The 17,929-nt window shown below is 42.1% G+C and overlaps 1 protein-coding gene across 1 annotated transcript in view; it reads left to right on the top strand.

Annotated features, from left to right (window-relative positions):
- The first annotated feature begins 1,537 nt into the window (after nucleotides 1-1,537).
- The window catches only part of LOC135398003 (uncharacterized), a 38,972-nt gene continuing 22,580 nt past the window's right edge, over nucleotides 1,538-17,929 (top strand). The window contains exon 1 of the mRNA XM_064629461.1: nucleotides 1,538-1,631. The gene's annotated coding sequence lies outside the window, so the exon portion shown is untranslated. The remainder of the gene's footprint in view (nucleotides 1,632-17,929) is intronic.

Genomic DNA, 17,929 nt, shown 5'->3' with positions numbered 1-17,929 from the left:
GTCTGGTCTCTGATATACATCATTATTTGAGCGTACTTATCAAATGGGGGGAAAAAATCATGCTGTGACGCGGCATTTAGTTTTTTGTCAAATGAAACCGTAAGTACAGACGGTCAAAAGCTTGAAACTAGAGGGACATCTGGTAACCATTCAAAAACCTGCGTTTACGTTGTCACAGCGAAACTAGCGTGCTGTGGTTTGAAACCGAAATTACAGTCGGTCAATAGCTTGAAACCAGAGGGCATCTGGCAACACCTAGGAATTCGAAACTGAAACCAGAACCGGTTTGAAACCGAAATTACAGTCGGTCAATAGCTTGAAACCAGAGGGCATCTGGCAACACGTAGGAATTCGAAACTGAAACCAGAACTACACGTACCAAGCTTGGCGTCCATTCATTTAAAACCGAAACCGAAACTACAGACGGCCAAAGCTTGAAAACTAGAGGGCGCTTGGTGGGAACCGAAACTACCTGGCGCTCTGACGCGGCAACCAAACTAGGTGACGGACTGACGTCAACCCGATCGGAAAAATACTATTAAATGTCATCAGATGTTATTGCCTGTTATTAAATGTCATTTGTGTGTTATTACATGTCACTTGCGTGTTATTACATGTCATTTGCGTGTTATTACATGTCATTGCGTGTTATTAAATGTCATTAAACGTGCATCCAGGTGCCCATCAAACACTATCGACACGTGAGTTCCCATTGTTTACCTGAGTTAACCGTTACCTTATCCTGGCGGCGCATGTTATTGAAACCTGGGAACCCATTGTTCACACTATCGATACATGATTTCCATTGTTTTCTGATATATCTTATCGTGCGTGTGCGTGTCGCATGTAACCTGAGCGGCCCATTGTTACCAAATGCAATATCTATCACTACTCCCGTGTTCCATAAACGTTTGTCGGGATCTGTACCAGTATACAAGTGCCAGCAGCCCCTGCATTTGTTCACATCCACGCAACTATGACCTCTAAGTCATCTTTGCTATAGCTTCTTCACAAATATCTAAACTGGCTGATATATAACACCTACTTCTTATGTATTTTTAGGTAAGCATATTGTTTGTATATTTCTATTTAGTGTATATTATATATATTTATTTATTTGCATGTATACATATATGTGTGTTGTGTAGCTGTAGCGGTAGCTGCAAAATATCAGATCAACCATGTTTTGTTATCACGTAACCAGGGTGTTGAACCGAACCCGAAACAAAATTTTCATGACCCTGTTGAACCGGAACCGGAGCAGAACCGGAAAAAATAATGGCGGTAACAGGTTCGCAACGAAACGGTTCGGACATAAAAGAAGTCAGCATAAGATTTCAATCTTAAGCATAAGAAGCTCAATCCCCGAACGATGACACATTGGCCTCCATATCATGGATTTTGCAAATTTTCACCTAGCAGTCAAAACAAGGATGTATAGTAAGTATTCTTTCAGTGTCGACGTTGAAGAGCAGCTGTCCTTGTGAGCGCCGTGGCTAGTGCCCCACGCATGCGCTGTGGTGTCTGCTCTTCTGAGAGGAGGCGCCACGCGGACGCTTGTCAAGTGCTGGGTTTCCAAGAAAACGAAGCGGCGGCCGTCCTCTGCTAGTAAATGGTGTATTTTCCGAAAGGTGAGTGGCCTGCCATCGTCCACCGAATGAAGCAGGAATGGAGTAGGCAAGTTCCGTAGCTCTATAAGACAAATATGTCATTAAGCAAGCGCCCAACATTTCCCTTTACACGTGAGCAGTAAAAAAAAATTAGACAAGTCAGGAACATGAGGAGTGGAGGAGAACCATACGCAGAACGTTGCCTGTATGATTGGCGGTGGTTTGCAAAATACATGTATAGTCCTGATTACTGGAAGTGCAATTGAACGTCTGTATACAACAAGGGGATAAGTCAACTTATCCCCTCTTGAGTATTTTTGTTGCAATGACACCTATATACCAGTATGTACCTGCCAAAGAAAATTTGGGCGATTTCATTTCAATTCGGGCAAGGCTGTCCACTTGGGTTCTTCGATATTCGTCATTATTTTTTATGTGAAAGCACATCGTGTGTGATAAGCAAGTTCACCAGTCTTTGAGTCCTAGGTGCAGCGGTTGTGAAATAAAAAAATGAAACGTCAACAATCCCAAAATTCGCGGTCACCCCCCGCCGGCGCACTCCGTCACTATACTCAGCCGCCATGCGGGAAGCTGCCTTACAGGATGTTAATTCAATGGGAGACAGCGTTTATGCCAATTAACAGCAAAACAGAATAAATTTTTTAAGATGTCATCGTCTAATAGAGAAGAACACCATGTAAAGAACCCCTGGAGACATGAAAGGCACCAGCAGAATATAAGCCTAGTGCACCCTGGCCAAATTAATTTTAATGCATTGCGCCTATGGGGATTCCGTCGATTTTTGCACATCGCCCATGTTTAGACTACGATTTTTCGACAAAGGCAGTCAAATTCTGGAAATGTCATCGCCTATTTTCGTTCAGTACGTCCTCCAGGCCACATACCAACCACGGCACGATGTGTGAGTGTTAATCCTGATGCACCCAGGGCCTTCAAAGTTGCGACTCAGACAGGGTTCCCCTCTTAGGCGCTCGACGGACTAAGTCCCAGTATTATCGTAATACGCATGCGCTGAGACTGTACGGCCGGTCTGAGGGAGTTCGAAACGAGAACGGTCATTTTTCCAGAACTCGAAGTGGCTGACAGAACAGACAACTTTATTTTGAGTGAGTAATATACAAATGATACCATTTTGTATTTTATATCGCTTTTATATTAAACTATACAACTTGATAACACTGTGCATTTCGAGTGCCGTTTTGGAAGTGATTTTGTCAAACACAACCTTTCAGGGTGCAACAGGAGAACAAGGTACGGGGTTCAAACCCCGTGATCTTACTTTCACATATACATACACATATACATTACATTACATAATCAGCTTAGGATATCTTTATTATCATCGTTATATCAAATGATATTAAGCTCCGAACTTGATGAAATTCGCCATTTGGCCGTTTTGGAAGCGATTTTGTCAAACGCGACCTCTCAGGGTGCAACAGGGGAACAACGTACGGGGTTTAAACACCGTGATCATACTTTCACGTATACATATTACAAAATTAGTTTAGGACATCTTTAGTATTACCTTGATATCGAATGATATTAAGCCCCGAAGTTGACGAAATTAGCCATTTGGCCATTTCGAGTGCCGGTTTGGAAGCCATTTTGTGAAACCCGACCTCTCAGGGTGCAACAGGGGAACAAGATACGCGGTTCAAACCCCGTGATCTTACTTTCACATATACATACTACAAAATCAGCTTAGGACATCTTTAATATTATTTTTATATCCAATGATATTAAGCCCCGAAGTTGACGAAATTCGCCACTTGGCCATTTCGAGTGCCGTTTTGGAAGCGATTTTGTCAAACGCGACCTCTCAGGGTGCAACAGTGGAACAACCTACGGGGTTTAAACACCGTGATCTTACTTTCACATATACATATTAGAAAATTAGCTTAGGACATCTCTAATATTATTTTTATATCAAATGATATTAAGCCCCGAAGTTGACGAAATTCGCCACTTGGCCATTTCCAGTGCCGTTTAGGAAGCGATTTTGTCAAACGCGACATCTCAGGGTGCAACAGGGGAACAAGATACGGGGTTCAAACCCCGTGATCTTACTTTCACATATACATATTACAAAATTAGCTTAGGACATCTCTAATATTATTTTTATATCAAATGATATTAAGCCCCGAAGTTGACGAAATTCGCCACTTGGCCATTTCGAGTGCCGTTTTGGAAGCGATTTTGTCAAACGCGACCTCTCAGGGTGCAACAGTGGAACAACCTACGGGGTTTAAACACCGTGATCTTACTTTCACATATACATATTAGAAAATTAGCTTAGGACATCTCTAATATTATTTTTATATCAAATGATATTAAGCCCCGAAGTTGACGAAATTCGCCACTTGGCCATTTCCAGTGCCGTTTAGGAAGCGATTTTGTCAAACGCGACATCTCAGGGTGCAACAGGGGAACAAGATACGGGGTTCAAACCCCGTGATCTTACTTTCACATATACATATTACAAAATTAGCTTAGGACATCTCTAATATTATTTTTATATCAAATGATATTAAGCCCCGAAGTTGACGAAATTGACCACTTGGCCATTTGCAGTGCCGTTTAGGAAGCGATTTTTTTCAAACGCGACCTCTCAGGGTGCATCAGGGGAACAAGATACGGGTTCAAACCCTGTGATCTTACTTTCACATATACATATTACAAAATTAGCTTAGGACATCTCTAATATTATCAAATGATATTAAGCCCCGTAGTTGACGAAATTCGCCACTTGGCCATTTCGAGTGCCGGTTTGGAAGCCATTTTGTGAAACCCGACCTCTCAGGGTGCAACAGGGGAACAAGATAGCGGTTGAAACCCCGTGATCTTACTTTCACATATACGTACTACAAAATCAGCTTAGGACATCTTTAATATTATTTTTATATCCAATGATATTAAGCCCCGAAGTTGACGAAATTCGCCACTTGGCCATTTCGAGTGCCGTTTTGGAAGCGATTTTGTCAAACGCGACCTCTCAGGGTGCAACAGTGGAACAACCTACGGGGTTTAAACACCGTGATCTTACTTTCACATATACATATTACAAAATTAGCTTAGGACATCTCTAATATTATTTTTATATCAAATGATATTAAGCCCCGAAGTTGACGAAATTCGCCACTTGGCCATTTCCAGTGCCGTTTAGGAAGCGATTTTGTCAAACGCGACCTCTCAGGGTGCTACAGGGGAACAAGATACGGGGTTCAAACCCCGTGATCTTACTTTCACATATACATATTACAAAATTAGCTTAGGACATCTCTAATATTATTTTTATATCAAATGATATTCCCAAAGTTGACGAAATTGGCCACTTGGCCATTTCCAGTGCCATTTAGGAAGCGATTTTGTCAAACGCGACCTCTCAGGGTGCAACAGGGGAACAAGATACGGGGATCAAACCCCGTGACCTTACTTTCACATATACATATTACGAAATTAGCTTAGGACATCTTTAATATTATTTTGATGTCAAATGATATTAAGTCCCAAAGTTGACGAAATTGACCACTTGGCCATTTGCAGTGCCGTTTAGGAAGCGATTTTTTTCAAACGCGACCTCTCAGGGTGCAACAGGGGAACAAGATACGGGGTTCAAACCCTGTGATCTTACTTTCACATATACATATTACAAAATTAGCTTAGGACATCTCTAATATTATCAAATGATATTAAGCCCCGTAGTTGGCGAAATTCGCCACTTTGCCATTTCGAGTGCCGTTTTGGAAGCGATTTTATCAAACGCGACCTCTTAGGGTGCAACAGGGGAACAACGTACGGGGTTTAAACACCGTGATCTTACTTTCACATATACATATTACAAAATTAGATTAGGACATCTTTAATATTATTTTATATCAAATGATATTAAGCCCCGAAGTTGACGAAATTGGCCATTTGGCCATTTCGAGTGCCGGTTTGGAAGCCATTTTCTGAAACCCGACCTCTCAGTGTGCAACAGGGGAACAAGATACGGGGTTCAAACCCCGTGATCTTACGTTCACATATACGTACTACAAAATCAGCTTAGGACGTCTTTAATATTATTGTTATATCAAAATATATTAAGCCCCGAAGTTGATGAAATAGGCCATTTGGCCATTTCAAGTGCATTTTGGAAGCGATTTTTAAAACGCGCCCTCTCAGGGTGCAACAGGGAACAATATACGGGGTTCAAACCCCGTGATCTTACTTTCTCATATACATACTACAAAATCAGCTTAGGACGCTTTTTGCTTAGGGAGTGTCGTTTCGGAAGCAGTTTCTTCAAACGCGACTTCTCCATGTACGGCCTGGCACCAGGATTAAAGGGGCTTCGCACGTTTTAAAGGGCTCGATCTGGTGCCGAACGTTGCGGTAGCCTCTGTTACAATCCCAGTACAAGCCGTTCATAGTACCTTTTGGCACCACGATACATATCATTTGAGTCATTGTAAAGGGCCCTGCTGCCGCCTTTTCCAAATTTTGCGGTGGTTTCCGATGCAATCACAGGAGAGGGGCATAACATAAGCCGTCGCGTCTTTATAGGTGTGTAAAATGTCTGCCACCATGATTAAAGGGGCTTTTGTCCGTTTTAAAGGGCTCTGCTGTAGCCTTTTATGGAGTTTGCGGCCGCATCCGTTATAATTCCAGTAGAATGGCAATAGCATAAGCCGTTGCGTGTACTTATATGACTTTGGAACTACGATACAAGGGGTATCGACCGTTTAAAGGGCTCTGCTGCCGCATTTTCAGTATTTTGCGGTAGTCTCTGTTACAATCCCAGTAGAACGGCATTGCACAAGCCATTGATGACATGTCATCGGCAGCATGATACAAGGGGTCTCGCCCGTTCTGAAGGGCTATGCTGCATCATTTTCCCGATATTTGCGGTCGCCTGCGTTATGATCTCGGTAGAATGACATAGTATAAGTTGTTGATAATATGTCTTTAACAGCATGACACAAGGGGTTTTACTCGTTTAAGAGGGCTCTGCTGCCACGTTTTCCGAATTTGGCGATCGCCTGTGTTATAACTCCAGCAGAATAGGATTGCACAAGCCACTGATAACTTTCTTTCTTTCGCTCCATGATACAGGGAGTCTCGCCCGTTTTAAAAGGCCTTGCTGCCGCCGTATCGAAATTATGCGGTCTCCTCTTGCGCAATCCCGGTAGAAAGGCATAGCATAAGCCGTCATTAATATGCCTTTGGTACCATGATTCAAGGGGTTTCGTACGTTCTAAAGGACTCTGTTGCTGCCTTTTCCGCATTTGGTGGTCGCTTCTGTTGCGATCCCTGTAGAAGAGCATCATAAGCCGTTGATAATATCTGTTTGGAACCATGATTAAAGATGTTTTGCCCGTTCTAAAGGGCTCTGCTGCGGTCTTTTACGGATTTTGCGGTCGTCTCCGTTACAATCCCAGTGGGAAGGGCAATAGCATAAGCCGTCTCGAATATGCCTTTGGCACCATGATACAAAGGGTTTTGCCCGTTTTAGAGGGCTGTGCCGGCGCCTTTTCCAAATTTTGGGGTCACCACTGTTAAAATCCCAGTACAAGGGCCTAGTATAAGTTGTTGATAATGGCTTCGCTATGCAGAATACACCAGTGACTCTGTGTGGTGTATTCCTTGGTTGCCCCTGCCATCATCGGGGTTGCAGAAAGGTTACTTTTTACTTTTCTCAAGAAGTTGGCAAGTGATGCAATGTTTCAGAAGGACACTGTGGGTCATTTCTTGCAGGTCGAGGCGTAAGCGAATCATGGACTTGTTTATGCGTGCTGCACTTCGAGAAAAATTGGTTGATTACCATGAACAGTGAAATTCAAACGGCTTCGTAACGGATATGCTCTCAAGCGGTGAACCACCCCAGGCCATAGTCATGATTTATTTGTTGTTGTAACGGATATGTATTTTAGTAGTCAATAGATTAACCCTACGGCCAGGAAATGACGTCAAACAGGAAATGACGTCATCAAGGACGTATGACGTCACTCCAGGCCGCAGCCGCTCCGCCCTCATATCAGTGAGGTCAGTGGATAAGATAGTTAATCAGTGACGTCACATAGTTAATCTTAGTGATATGATATCAATGATAAGATTAAGTAACAATAATGACGTCATGGTGAAACACACTAGGAATCGAACTTGGGTCCTTTAGGTTGTCAGACGAGCGTCTTAAGCCACTGGGCCACGGGCTCTACATGTTTACTTGCGTCGCTAATCAGGATAGAATTGTGTGGGGTGGAGAGGTTGTTTGATTTCTTTTACGCCAGGTGGCGTCATGGGGGAGTTGAGTTCGTTCATCTACAGATGGCAGCACTTCCAGCAAATTTACCGCCGTTCAACAGATGGCGCTACCTGCGCCCCCAAATTTTCAATTTCGCGCCCATTTGACTTCGCTCTTGGTTTAAAAGAACTCCCCACGATCATGTTGTTTTCATTTTAGAAAAAGAAAAACAATGGCGAGCCAGTTCTATGTCAACTTACTGTCAAACGCCTCGAGTGATGTATTTCCTAGTAACACAATGAGCAAGTTCAGAGTTAAACTAGCTCAGCCAGTGCAATTGGATGGAAAGTGGGAGGTTGCTCTGGCGGAGGTGAATATCCCATTTGCAATTAATAATGTCACAGATATCGTTAATGGTATATCGGAGACTAGCCTCTTCGGTGGCGTAACCACGACAGAGCAAGTTAAGTTTCTTGCGGGAGAAAGCATTATTGTACCTTTTCGTCAACTTCTAACGAAACACTTCAAAAACCAAGCCAAAATAATACGAGTCAGTGGTCATTATGAAATACAACTTCCACTAAATACTGGTCTGGAATTAAGTTCAACTCTCTCTGCTAAGCTTGGCCTTCCTGAAAAGATTATCGGTTCTTCGGAATTGGATGAAGGCCAGCCAGTAAAAGTATTGAAATATCAGGTGGACACTGAAGAGAAAGTCACCCTAATCACGTATCGTTCACGCACAACCAAATACGAAGTTCCAGAAGGGTATTATGAGTCAGGGAAGGACCTCGCCGATGCGATAAATCACGCATATCGAGCAAACTTACACCTACCAGAAGATGCTCGTCTCATATTTTACAATCCCTATAATGGAGTTTGTCAACTGGAACGTCGCAATGAGGGTTACGTTACATTTCACCCATATTTAGCTCTGATGCTTGGATTTGGAAAACGAACAACCTTCTCCAGTTTCACAGTTGCTCAGCGTGATGTCTGCCTCTTCCCAGCGCAAAATTACATTTTCGTTTACAGCGATATCATCGAAAGTGAAGCTGTAGGTGATATAACCGCACCCCTTCTTCGACTTCTCCCATTTAGACTGCAGAGTCGGAATGAGGTTATGTCCTACTCTTTCACAAATCTTTACTATAAATATGTGACTGTCAAGGAGCTGACTAGCATTCAAATCGAACTGGCAAACGAGATAGGTGATTTCATTCCCTTCATTGCTGGTTCTGGTCGTGTGGGAGTAACATTACATTTTCGAAAATGCATATAACTCAGACACCCTGTTGTATATCGCATTTCGGCAGCGGTAAACGAGATCAACCATTGCCACATTACTCAGCTCCTCTTTATCAAGTTGGATCTGGCTTTTTTTCTGAGTTGGTGCAGCGGTTTATACCTATACTGACTAAACAAGTAGCGCCCTATGTAGGTCGGAAACTTCTTGACACAGGACGTCACATAGCGGAGGAAGTGAAACAGGGAACAACGTTTGGAGAGGCACTAAGGAAAGGGGTTGGTCGCACCATCCATTCAACTCGTGACGAGTTGCTGCATAGACTCAGAGGGAAGGGTAGGAAACGTAATAAAAGCAAGGGCAACAGAATTGATCGATCAGTAAAACCAACGAAGAAACGAAGAAAGGTTGACTTTTTCACCTGAGGAAAAAAAGATGTCTACCATCGCCTTAGTACATAAAAATTCTTGCTTCTGCACAACGAATCAGTTGGACCTGTTTTCTGTTCCACCGACAAACTTTTCTCTGGAGAAGTCAGAATATGTGGAGTTTTTCCCCATTTCTGCACCTACCTCGAGCGGTGTGATTGAATATAATGTTCCAGGTCTCGGTGGCGGCTTCTTTGATCTCCAGTCGAGTTTCTTACACATTCAATGTAGAGTTGTGCGTAAAAATGGAGACGCAGCATTGACTACAACTGGCAGTACAGTGACAAATGACAACGTTATTCCTGTACAAGCATTTGCATCTTCTCTCTTTCATCATGTCCACATTTATCTTAATTCGACTCTGGTATCTAATTTCGAACATTATGCCTATCGTTCTTACTTGGACATTGTTACAAATGCAAACAATGTTACTCAAACTCACACCTTGTCCGCAATGCTTTACGAACCAGATCCAGTGGGAGAATCTGAAAATTTTGCTATCCCCAACGAAGCAAAAGGACTTTTCGCACGCTATAAACGCACCAAAGGATCAACTCTCTGTGATCTTTATTCTCCTATCTTTAGCGACATCTGTCAGCAAGAAAAATTTGTCCTTAATAACACCGATATTCGAGTGGTGTTGAGACAATGTACTGACGAATTTAGACTCCTCTCTGGTCCCAGCGAGACTGAAAAGCATACAATAGAGTTTTCTCGAATTGTGCTCTACCTCCGACGTGTGCAGGTTTCTCCAAGCGTACTCGTTGGCATTGAAAGAAGACTTCAAACGACACCCGCCACATACCTTCTGCGAGGTTTAGAGATTAAGTATAGGACAATCGCTCCAAACCAATCTCAGGTGATATTTGATGATCTCTATAGTGAACGAGTTCCTTCTAAGTTGACCGTATTGATGGTCAAGAGTGAAGCATATCAGGGTCATAGAGAACGGAACCCTTTTAAGCTTGAAAATTTTAAACTCAAAAGAGCAGTGCTCGACGTTGGCGGTCAACACTACACCGACGACTTCGACTTTCAACGAGACATCTATGCAAAGGGATACATGAATTTGCTTCACAAACTTAAGAGCAAGGATATACCTCTAGCTCCGGCTGCATATGCAAAAGAGACATTTATGCTTTATTATCACCTCACACCGGATGTGGAACTGCAGTCACTAAGTCCAGTGCTTCAAGCTAATGTTCGTCTCACATTGACATTTGCTGCTAACCTTACAGAAGCTGTCACGCTGCTCTTTGTTTCCGAGACACCTCGTGTTCTGGAAATAAACAAAGACAGACGCGTTAAATTCGTATAAACGAATCAAAATGGAAGAATGGGAATTTTATGCAGCTTTTGCTCGGAACCATTGCACAAGGACATGCTTTCGTGGAACTTTCGCTCGCGATGAAATTGCATTGCAAAAAGCTGGACCGGGTCTTTATGTGGTGAATACAGCTCCAAGATCTTCCCCGGGAGAACACTGGACTCTATTCCATATCTCTAACGATAGGAGCATTTCTTATTTCGATAGCTACGGAATGCGACCACTATACAAGGAGTTCTACAAATTCATACACCCAGCATCTTCATTTCACTACAACAGGAAACGACTGCAGGGATACGGCTCAGCCACATGTGGACTTTATTGTCTCTATGTAGGTAGTCTTCTCTGCTGTGGGTTTCTACTTGAAGAGTGTACTCGGAGGTTCTCACACACCAACTTTAAACTCAATGATAGGTTGATAGCAATACTTGTGCGTAAACAGATACCACGAAAAACAGATAACATGTCATGTTGTAGTGTACTCTAAAAGTGAATAAATTTGTTTTTGAAAAGAAAAGAGCCTTTATTTAGTCATCTTAGCAAGAAAAGTAGGATACATTACATCAGACAGCTCACAAAAATGGCGAAAAGTATTATACAGTCACAATTTCATCATCACTTTGAAAACAAGAGAACTGAAACAAACTGTTTTGCAAAGTACATACTCCACTTTTTTTTTGCAAACACTTTGAAAAAGTTTCTTTATTAAGGAAGTGACAACTCTCTCATTCACATAAAAAAACTTAGAAAAAAGGTGCACTGAATAAGTCAAATGAAGATATGTACAATCAACACTCCTTTAGTGTTAAACGCTTGTTAGAAAAAAACACAAGAATAAAGAAAAGGGTAACATCTATATTGATGGTAATTGGCTTTTCCATCATTTACCATCCTGTTGGTTCCATCTTTGTTTACACTTGTCCGATGCATACATATGATTAGGTGTGAAAACCAAAAGGGAACGTTTCAATTCCATCTGCACAAATGTAACGCTTTGTATCCAAAGGGTTGAGAGCAATCTTTGTCACTGAGACACTTTTGTTTACATTGTCTTTGCGCACGATCAGGTTCTGTTTAATAGAGTGTATTCTGCCATACTCAAGAGCGTCGGTGTACAGGGAATAAAGAAGCTTCTGTGCTTCAGAATGTTTCACACCTTTCGCACGGTTGTACTGCTTTTTGCTACTCAGTTCGAGAGCGTACAGTTTTGGTTTTAGACAACAGAAACCGAGAATGTGATCACGAGGCATCTCGTTTTTAAACATTCCCAGTACCATCTTATTTTTCGCGGAATATAACGGATGATCGGGGTCATAGCTAGAGTTATCCAGATGCTTGTCAGCTAGTTCGAGAAGCGCTTTCTCTTCACTCAACTTTATGATGAAGGAATCTGTGTCCATATACAACAGTCTAGTATCTGGAGCTACACGAAGAAGGTGGTTGTGGTAAAAATCAAACATCTTCAGCTTGGACAGTTCCAGTATCGCGAATCCTAGGTACAGTGGCTGTCTCATGCGGAGCACAGATTGAGAGAATTGGAAGAGGATAACATGAGAGCTCAGCGGTCGGAACTCCTTTAGGTTTGGTTTGCGTAGGAGTCTGAGCACTTGTTCGTCGGTTACTGTGAGACGACAGTTTACAAACTTTCTAACCTGCATACACGAACGTCCGTACACGCTATTAATTGAAATCTTAGCTTGGGAGCTTCGAAGGCATTCGTAGCTCGTTTTCGAAGATCGTGATTGAAGTCCACATAGGATCGGAGAAAGGGCTTTTGATTGAACTTTAGAACCCTGTGAACTTTGGTGAGACGCAAGCCCAAATGCATATACAACTGCAGATTGCGATAGTGTAGAAAATATCTCTCTTTGTCGAATAATGTCAACAGTAATTTTGCATCGGTAGCTTTCTCAGGAAGGTGAAACTTCTTCATCAATTCCTTTTGATACTCTGACAGCAGATCATAGGGAACTGACATTTTCTCGGGGGCAACTGGCAGATCTCTGTGACGTTGGTGGATTTCTTTGTCATATGCTAGATCTACCTCGAGGAAGTAACCCATAGGTGCGTCATCTGGGAGGTGTGTTATATCCAAGTTCGTGATTTCATCCTCTGTGAGCCACTCGAAACCTCCGTAAGGTAGTGGTTCTCTCATTACTGAACCGTAAAGCCCATTAACGTCTATGTAGTGGATCAAGCTACTTGGGCTTTTGGGGTCAAACTGCTCTGTTCCTGGTACATTTGCAGTCGCTTTCCTCAGCGAAACACTGTGTAATACCTCCTCGTATGCCATTTTCAATCAGCAGGTACGCGTCAGGGTCGTGAATCAACTCTAGCTCTACCTTACTCATTTTTAGAGCGCAAGACATGCTTAATCCGGGCAGAGACACAAAGTGAAAAGGTTCGATCTTGTGAAAGTCAAGTGTCCACTTACGAAAACCCTGAAACACGTCTGCTAAAAGCAGTGCGTCTGTGAGTAATATAGGTCTGAATACTCTCCCAGATTACGGAGTTGAAATTTTTCAAAGACCCTCTGTGCATGACAATAATCTTCTTCACTTACTTCTGTCCCATTCAAAGTGTTGAAGAATTGATCCCGAGGAGGTAGAGAAAGCTCATTGTAGGCTTCGAAAGTGGTGACAAAATTGTAACAAAACACTCCTTTGCGAACAACTAGTTGAAAGTGTTCTTCGTTTGGAAAAAAATTGACGAAGACAACGAAAGTTGTCTTCACCTTTCTCACGTAGATTTTTCACTAATGTTTCGAGACTTGCATTCAAGAAGTTTAAACTATCTAGGAATCGATAAGAGCCAACGTCTATAGCCTTGAATTTTTGGGAGCTACTGGCAATCACCTTTATGTCTACTTTCTTAAGCAAATGCAAGTGAGACAAAAGAAAACTCAAGTCATAGTTGGCATTGTGTGCAATGATTGGAATCTTAGGAGGCACTCTCAGTTTCAAGTTACAGGTGTTACACAAAGTTTGTCGAAATTTTCCACTTACATGGTCATGGTCACGAACTTTTTGCTTCTTTGCAAAAGATTCCTGGCAAACGTTGCAGTGACTTGCTGTGGCATGCTGCTGCTCGTTTTCTGCGGTCATTTCTAGAGGGGCAATTGTACGTATCCATTCCAAAATGTCGTCATGGAGTCTGTGCAGTAGCTCCATAAAGACAGTGACACAATTAGGTCCACGATACAGATGCTTTTGGAGGACATATGAGTCGGATGCGCGTATCACTAACAGACAAAATGAAGAGGGGATGTGATCTTCATACACATTTCCTGAATCCAGACACGGTGACAGCACACTTTCAAAGTCATACACACAGTAGAAGGGAACTTCTGACATGAGATGTTCCCCTGCAAATGCTAATGTCTCTCCCTTCTTTGGGTAAATGGTCTTGGCTACTTTCTGTTGCTTACACATACTTAAATGACACTTCAGACTTCCCTCTGAGCAGAAGCCCATTGTACATCTTTTACAATGAAATTGTCCACGTGGAACAAACAATCCATTAAAATTTGCGATGAGCACAAAATGAGAGTCAACTAGTAACAAGTCCACATGTTTCTGACGCTCCTCATCAACAACTTTGATGGGGTAAATGTAGTTTTCTTCCTTTTCGTACGCGTACACATTAATGCTAATTTCATTACGTTTCTCAAATATCTCTACATCTTTGGGAAAGCTACGGGAAATGTATCAGGAAATACATACTGTGTTATGTATGGTCTGTAGGAAGATGCCCTCCGCCTGTGATGCGAGGCAGGATGTAGTCCAGCAATCACGGAGAAGACAAAACACATGTTCTCTTCATCTTCATGTAGTCCGTAATCCACATTCAACAGGGAACGATACTTTCGTTTCAATTCACTCGGTAACTCAAATTGGGAACATCCAATTAGTTGAGGAGCCAAACGTCCAATGTTTAGAATACAAGCAAGAATGCGAAAGAGAAAAAAACCGAGCCTTGAATTTCTAAGTTTTCTAATGTTTGTGCTATCTCACTACTCGTCTGTGCAATCGAAGGCAGTACATCTCCCTCTGACCAAACAGTTCTCACTTTAGAAGGTACAAAATGAATCTCAAGTCGTAACTCCTCATCGGGCGTATGTCGCCCAAGTTCTACTTTAAGAAATGTGAAGTAGCGCAGTGGGAATCCAAAGTGTCGCAATACATTAGCAAGATAGTGTTCATACTCATGAAAAAACGTTGTCACTTCATGCCCCGCCTCGTCTCTGTCATGTAGATGCAACTCGAAGCGTTTCGTGTAGTTCCGTAGTGTGCAGAGAGTCTCACAAAATGGTATGCAGGGTGTCTGGAGTTCGTGAACGTTTGCCAGATGAATTTGGAGTCCCTCTATTGATGCATAGTACTGACGTTCGTGTTGAGGACATAAGTGACAGGTCACCATGATGTGGAGAGAAGTGTCTCAGGATGGAGCTGCCGATATGTCGATGTATCATCACTTTTTCTTCCCATGGGTGAATAGAATGTCGGGCGAAGCAACTCTCTTGCCATCTTTGAATCTCTCCTTTTTCTCAATTTTAAGATTTGGCAGTTGTCGCATCTCCTCTAGATCATCCTCTGTCAAACGCTTAAAGCGACTAGGAAGGTAGAACTTTACACGTTTGTCATTCTCCATCAACACTTCTACATAGACCGCTTCGCCGTACACCGTGTCAATCTTTCGCAAATCCAAGACCTCCAGCTTTTCATTCTTCGGTAGGGTACTCATTTTCTGAATATCTCCATCTCCAGGTTTCTTGAGTTTATCGAGCTTATCCAAAATAGATGTCATACCTTTCTCTTGTGGTGACTTCTCACTCTGGCTCACTTATTCTTTTCTACACACAGAGTGAAGCTGAAAATAAGAATAAATATAAGCACACTTTCCCACATATCGGAGCGAAAGGAAAAAAGTGTAACGTACCCTTCCTCCTGTGAGGATCTGTGCGAAGAATCGTCATGGAGGGCAGTCTTATATAGCGCTTTGCGAACAGTGCATGCATAGACATGTTTGACTTTGTTGGTTACCTTCTCTGACGTAACCAATCACGTGCTCATCACATGTCTAGACAAGTTTGAACAGGAAAAAGTAAGAAAAAAAAACCGTCTAGAACAGACTTGTTCCGAAAAAAAGATACAGTCACAGACTCATATTGCATGTTTGCACAAACTGAAAGTGCTAGAACTTGAGAATTCTACACTGACTTGCTGCACAAGATATACAGATATGAGTTCCTCAGCTCCCATATCCAACATTGACAAACTAAAGGAGTGCATAAAGGATAAGTGTTGTTTGCCATTTATCGTTTTCATAAAAAACACACATGCTTGAAGAAAAAAAGAGTAAAAGTCTTATGTAATGTGCTATTTATACCAGTCTTCATTTACTTGGAAGAGATGACTGAGGTTAGACCTTATAGGTTTATCACTCCTGTCTCAATGACTATATCTGGACAAAGTCAAAGTGGAAAGACGACACTCGTTACACGTTTGATCAAGCATAGAGCCACTGTCTTCGATAAACCTTTCGATCGTATACTATACATATACTTGTACAAGCAACCTATTTTTGACGATTTTCCCGAGGTAACTTTCAGTCAAGATATTCCCACTAACCTGGAGGATGTTAGAAATTCTTTAATCATATTTGACGATTGCTTGGCTGACAAGAAAAGGCTAAAAGAAATCTGTAACTTCTATGTAGCTGGATGCCACCATCTCAACTGTTCGGCCATCTTCATTACTCAATATTTATTTGTTAATGATCCTCTGTATAGATGTATTCAGTTCAATAGCAGTGCTCTAATTCTATGTCGTTCTGCTCGAACTGTGGATCAATTACAAATACTTTCACGACAATTGTTTGGACGGAACAAAAGCGACTTATTGACAAGCATATATAAGGATGCTTGTAAGAAACCGTATTCATACATCGTAATTGACTTGTCTCAAAATTGTTCAGACCACTATCGAGTGTGGACGAACATATTTCCCGACGATCATCGCCAAATAGTATATAAAACATGAAACGTGTAAAGAAGAATATTCATTTTCTTCACTTGCTCGCAGAAACTACGTCACCCGAGCAACGTTATTATCTTTTGGAGCATGCTACAAAGGATCAGTTGAATACGGTCAGAGAAATTTGTATGAACCTTTGTGAAGGAAACGTCACAGTAACTCCGAGAGTAAGAAAGCAATTAAAACCTTACGCAGCATCAATTCGCATTTTGGCAAAACGAGACGCAACGGGGGTCAAGAAAGCTAAAAAGGTCTTGCAACAATCGGGTGGTTTTCTGCAGTTTCTATTGCCACCTTTGTTGGGTCTCATCTCCTCATTGGGTGGAAGAGCGATTGCAAAAGCAATCGGAGTATAATCGATGCAGAAATACGAACTTGTACCTTACCGAGAAGATCACATCCCAAATATATTGAAGAAAGATGAACCGGATGACATCAAGGCAAAAGAGATAATTCAGTATCTTCACTCTTTGCTACATTCAAGTAGAGCTGCAAAACAACATACAAGCGAAACACTTCCTGGATCGCGAGAAGAAGGAACACAGACCGAGGAGGGGGAGAAAAGTGACACAATTGTTGGTTTTATGAGTAGTGGTTATAAGGTCAGAGCAAACCAACTTCTGCAACTTCTACAACCAACAATCTCCTGGAATGCGCAAACCTTCGAAGTAATCGTTGACGGTCAAACGTTGGAGAATAGTAATATAATCGATCTCGTTTATTATCTTGTCTCAAGAGCGAGAAATGTTCCAACTCCTCCTTACTTCGATCGCATCTTGCCGCTATTGGTCAAACTGAATCTACCAACACTTATTGTGCATCCAAATCGTTTAAAAAAACACAGAGTAACGGGAGCATCGAGCAGTCGAGCATCGCCTGTTACAAGTGAAGCAAGCACACCTGAAGGTGCCTCGCCAGCAATCACACGTGCTGCAAAGCGTGCCCGCCGAAACCTAACATGGACCCCATATTGAAGCCTGTGCAGGAGGAACAGAAAGACTATTTTCAAGATGAAACCATATTGTCGCACTTCCCT

The sequence above is a fragment of the Ornithodoros turicata genome, chromosome 6, assembly GCF_037126465.1.
Source record: "Ornithodoros turicata isolate Travis chromosome 6, ASM3712646v1, whole genome shotgun sequence".
Classification (NCBI taxonomy): Eukaryota; Metazoa; Arthropoda; class Arachnida; order Ixodida; family Argasidae; genus Ornithodoros; species Ornithodoros turicata.
Note: the sequence above shows the minus strand (reverse complement) of the source record. Positions and strands in the feature narration are given on the sequence as shown.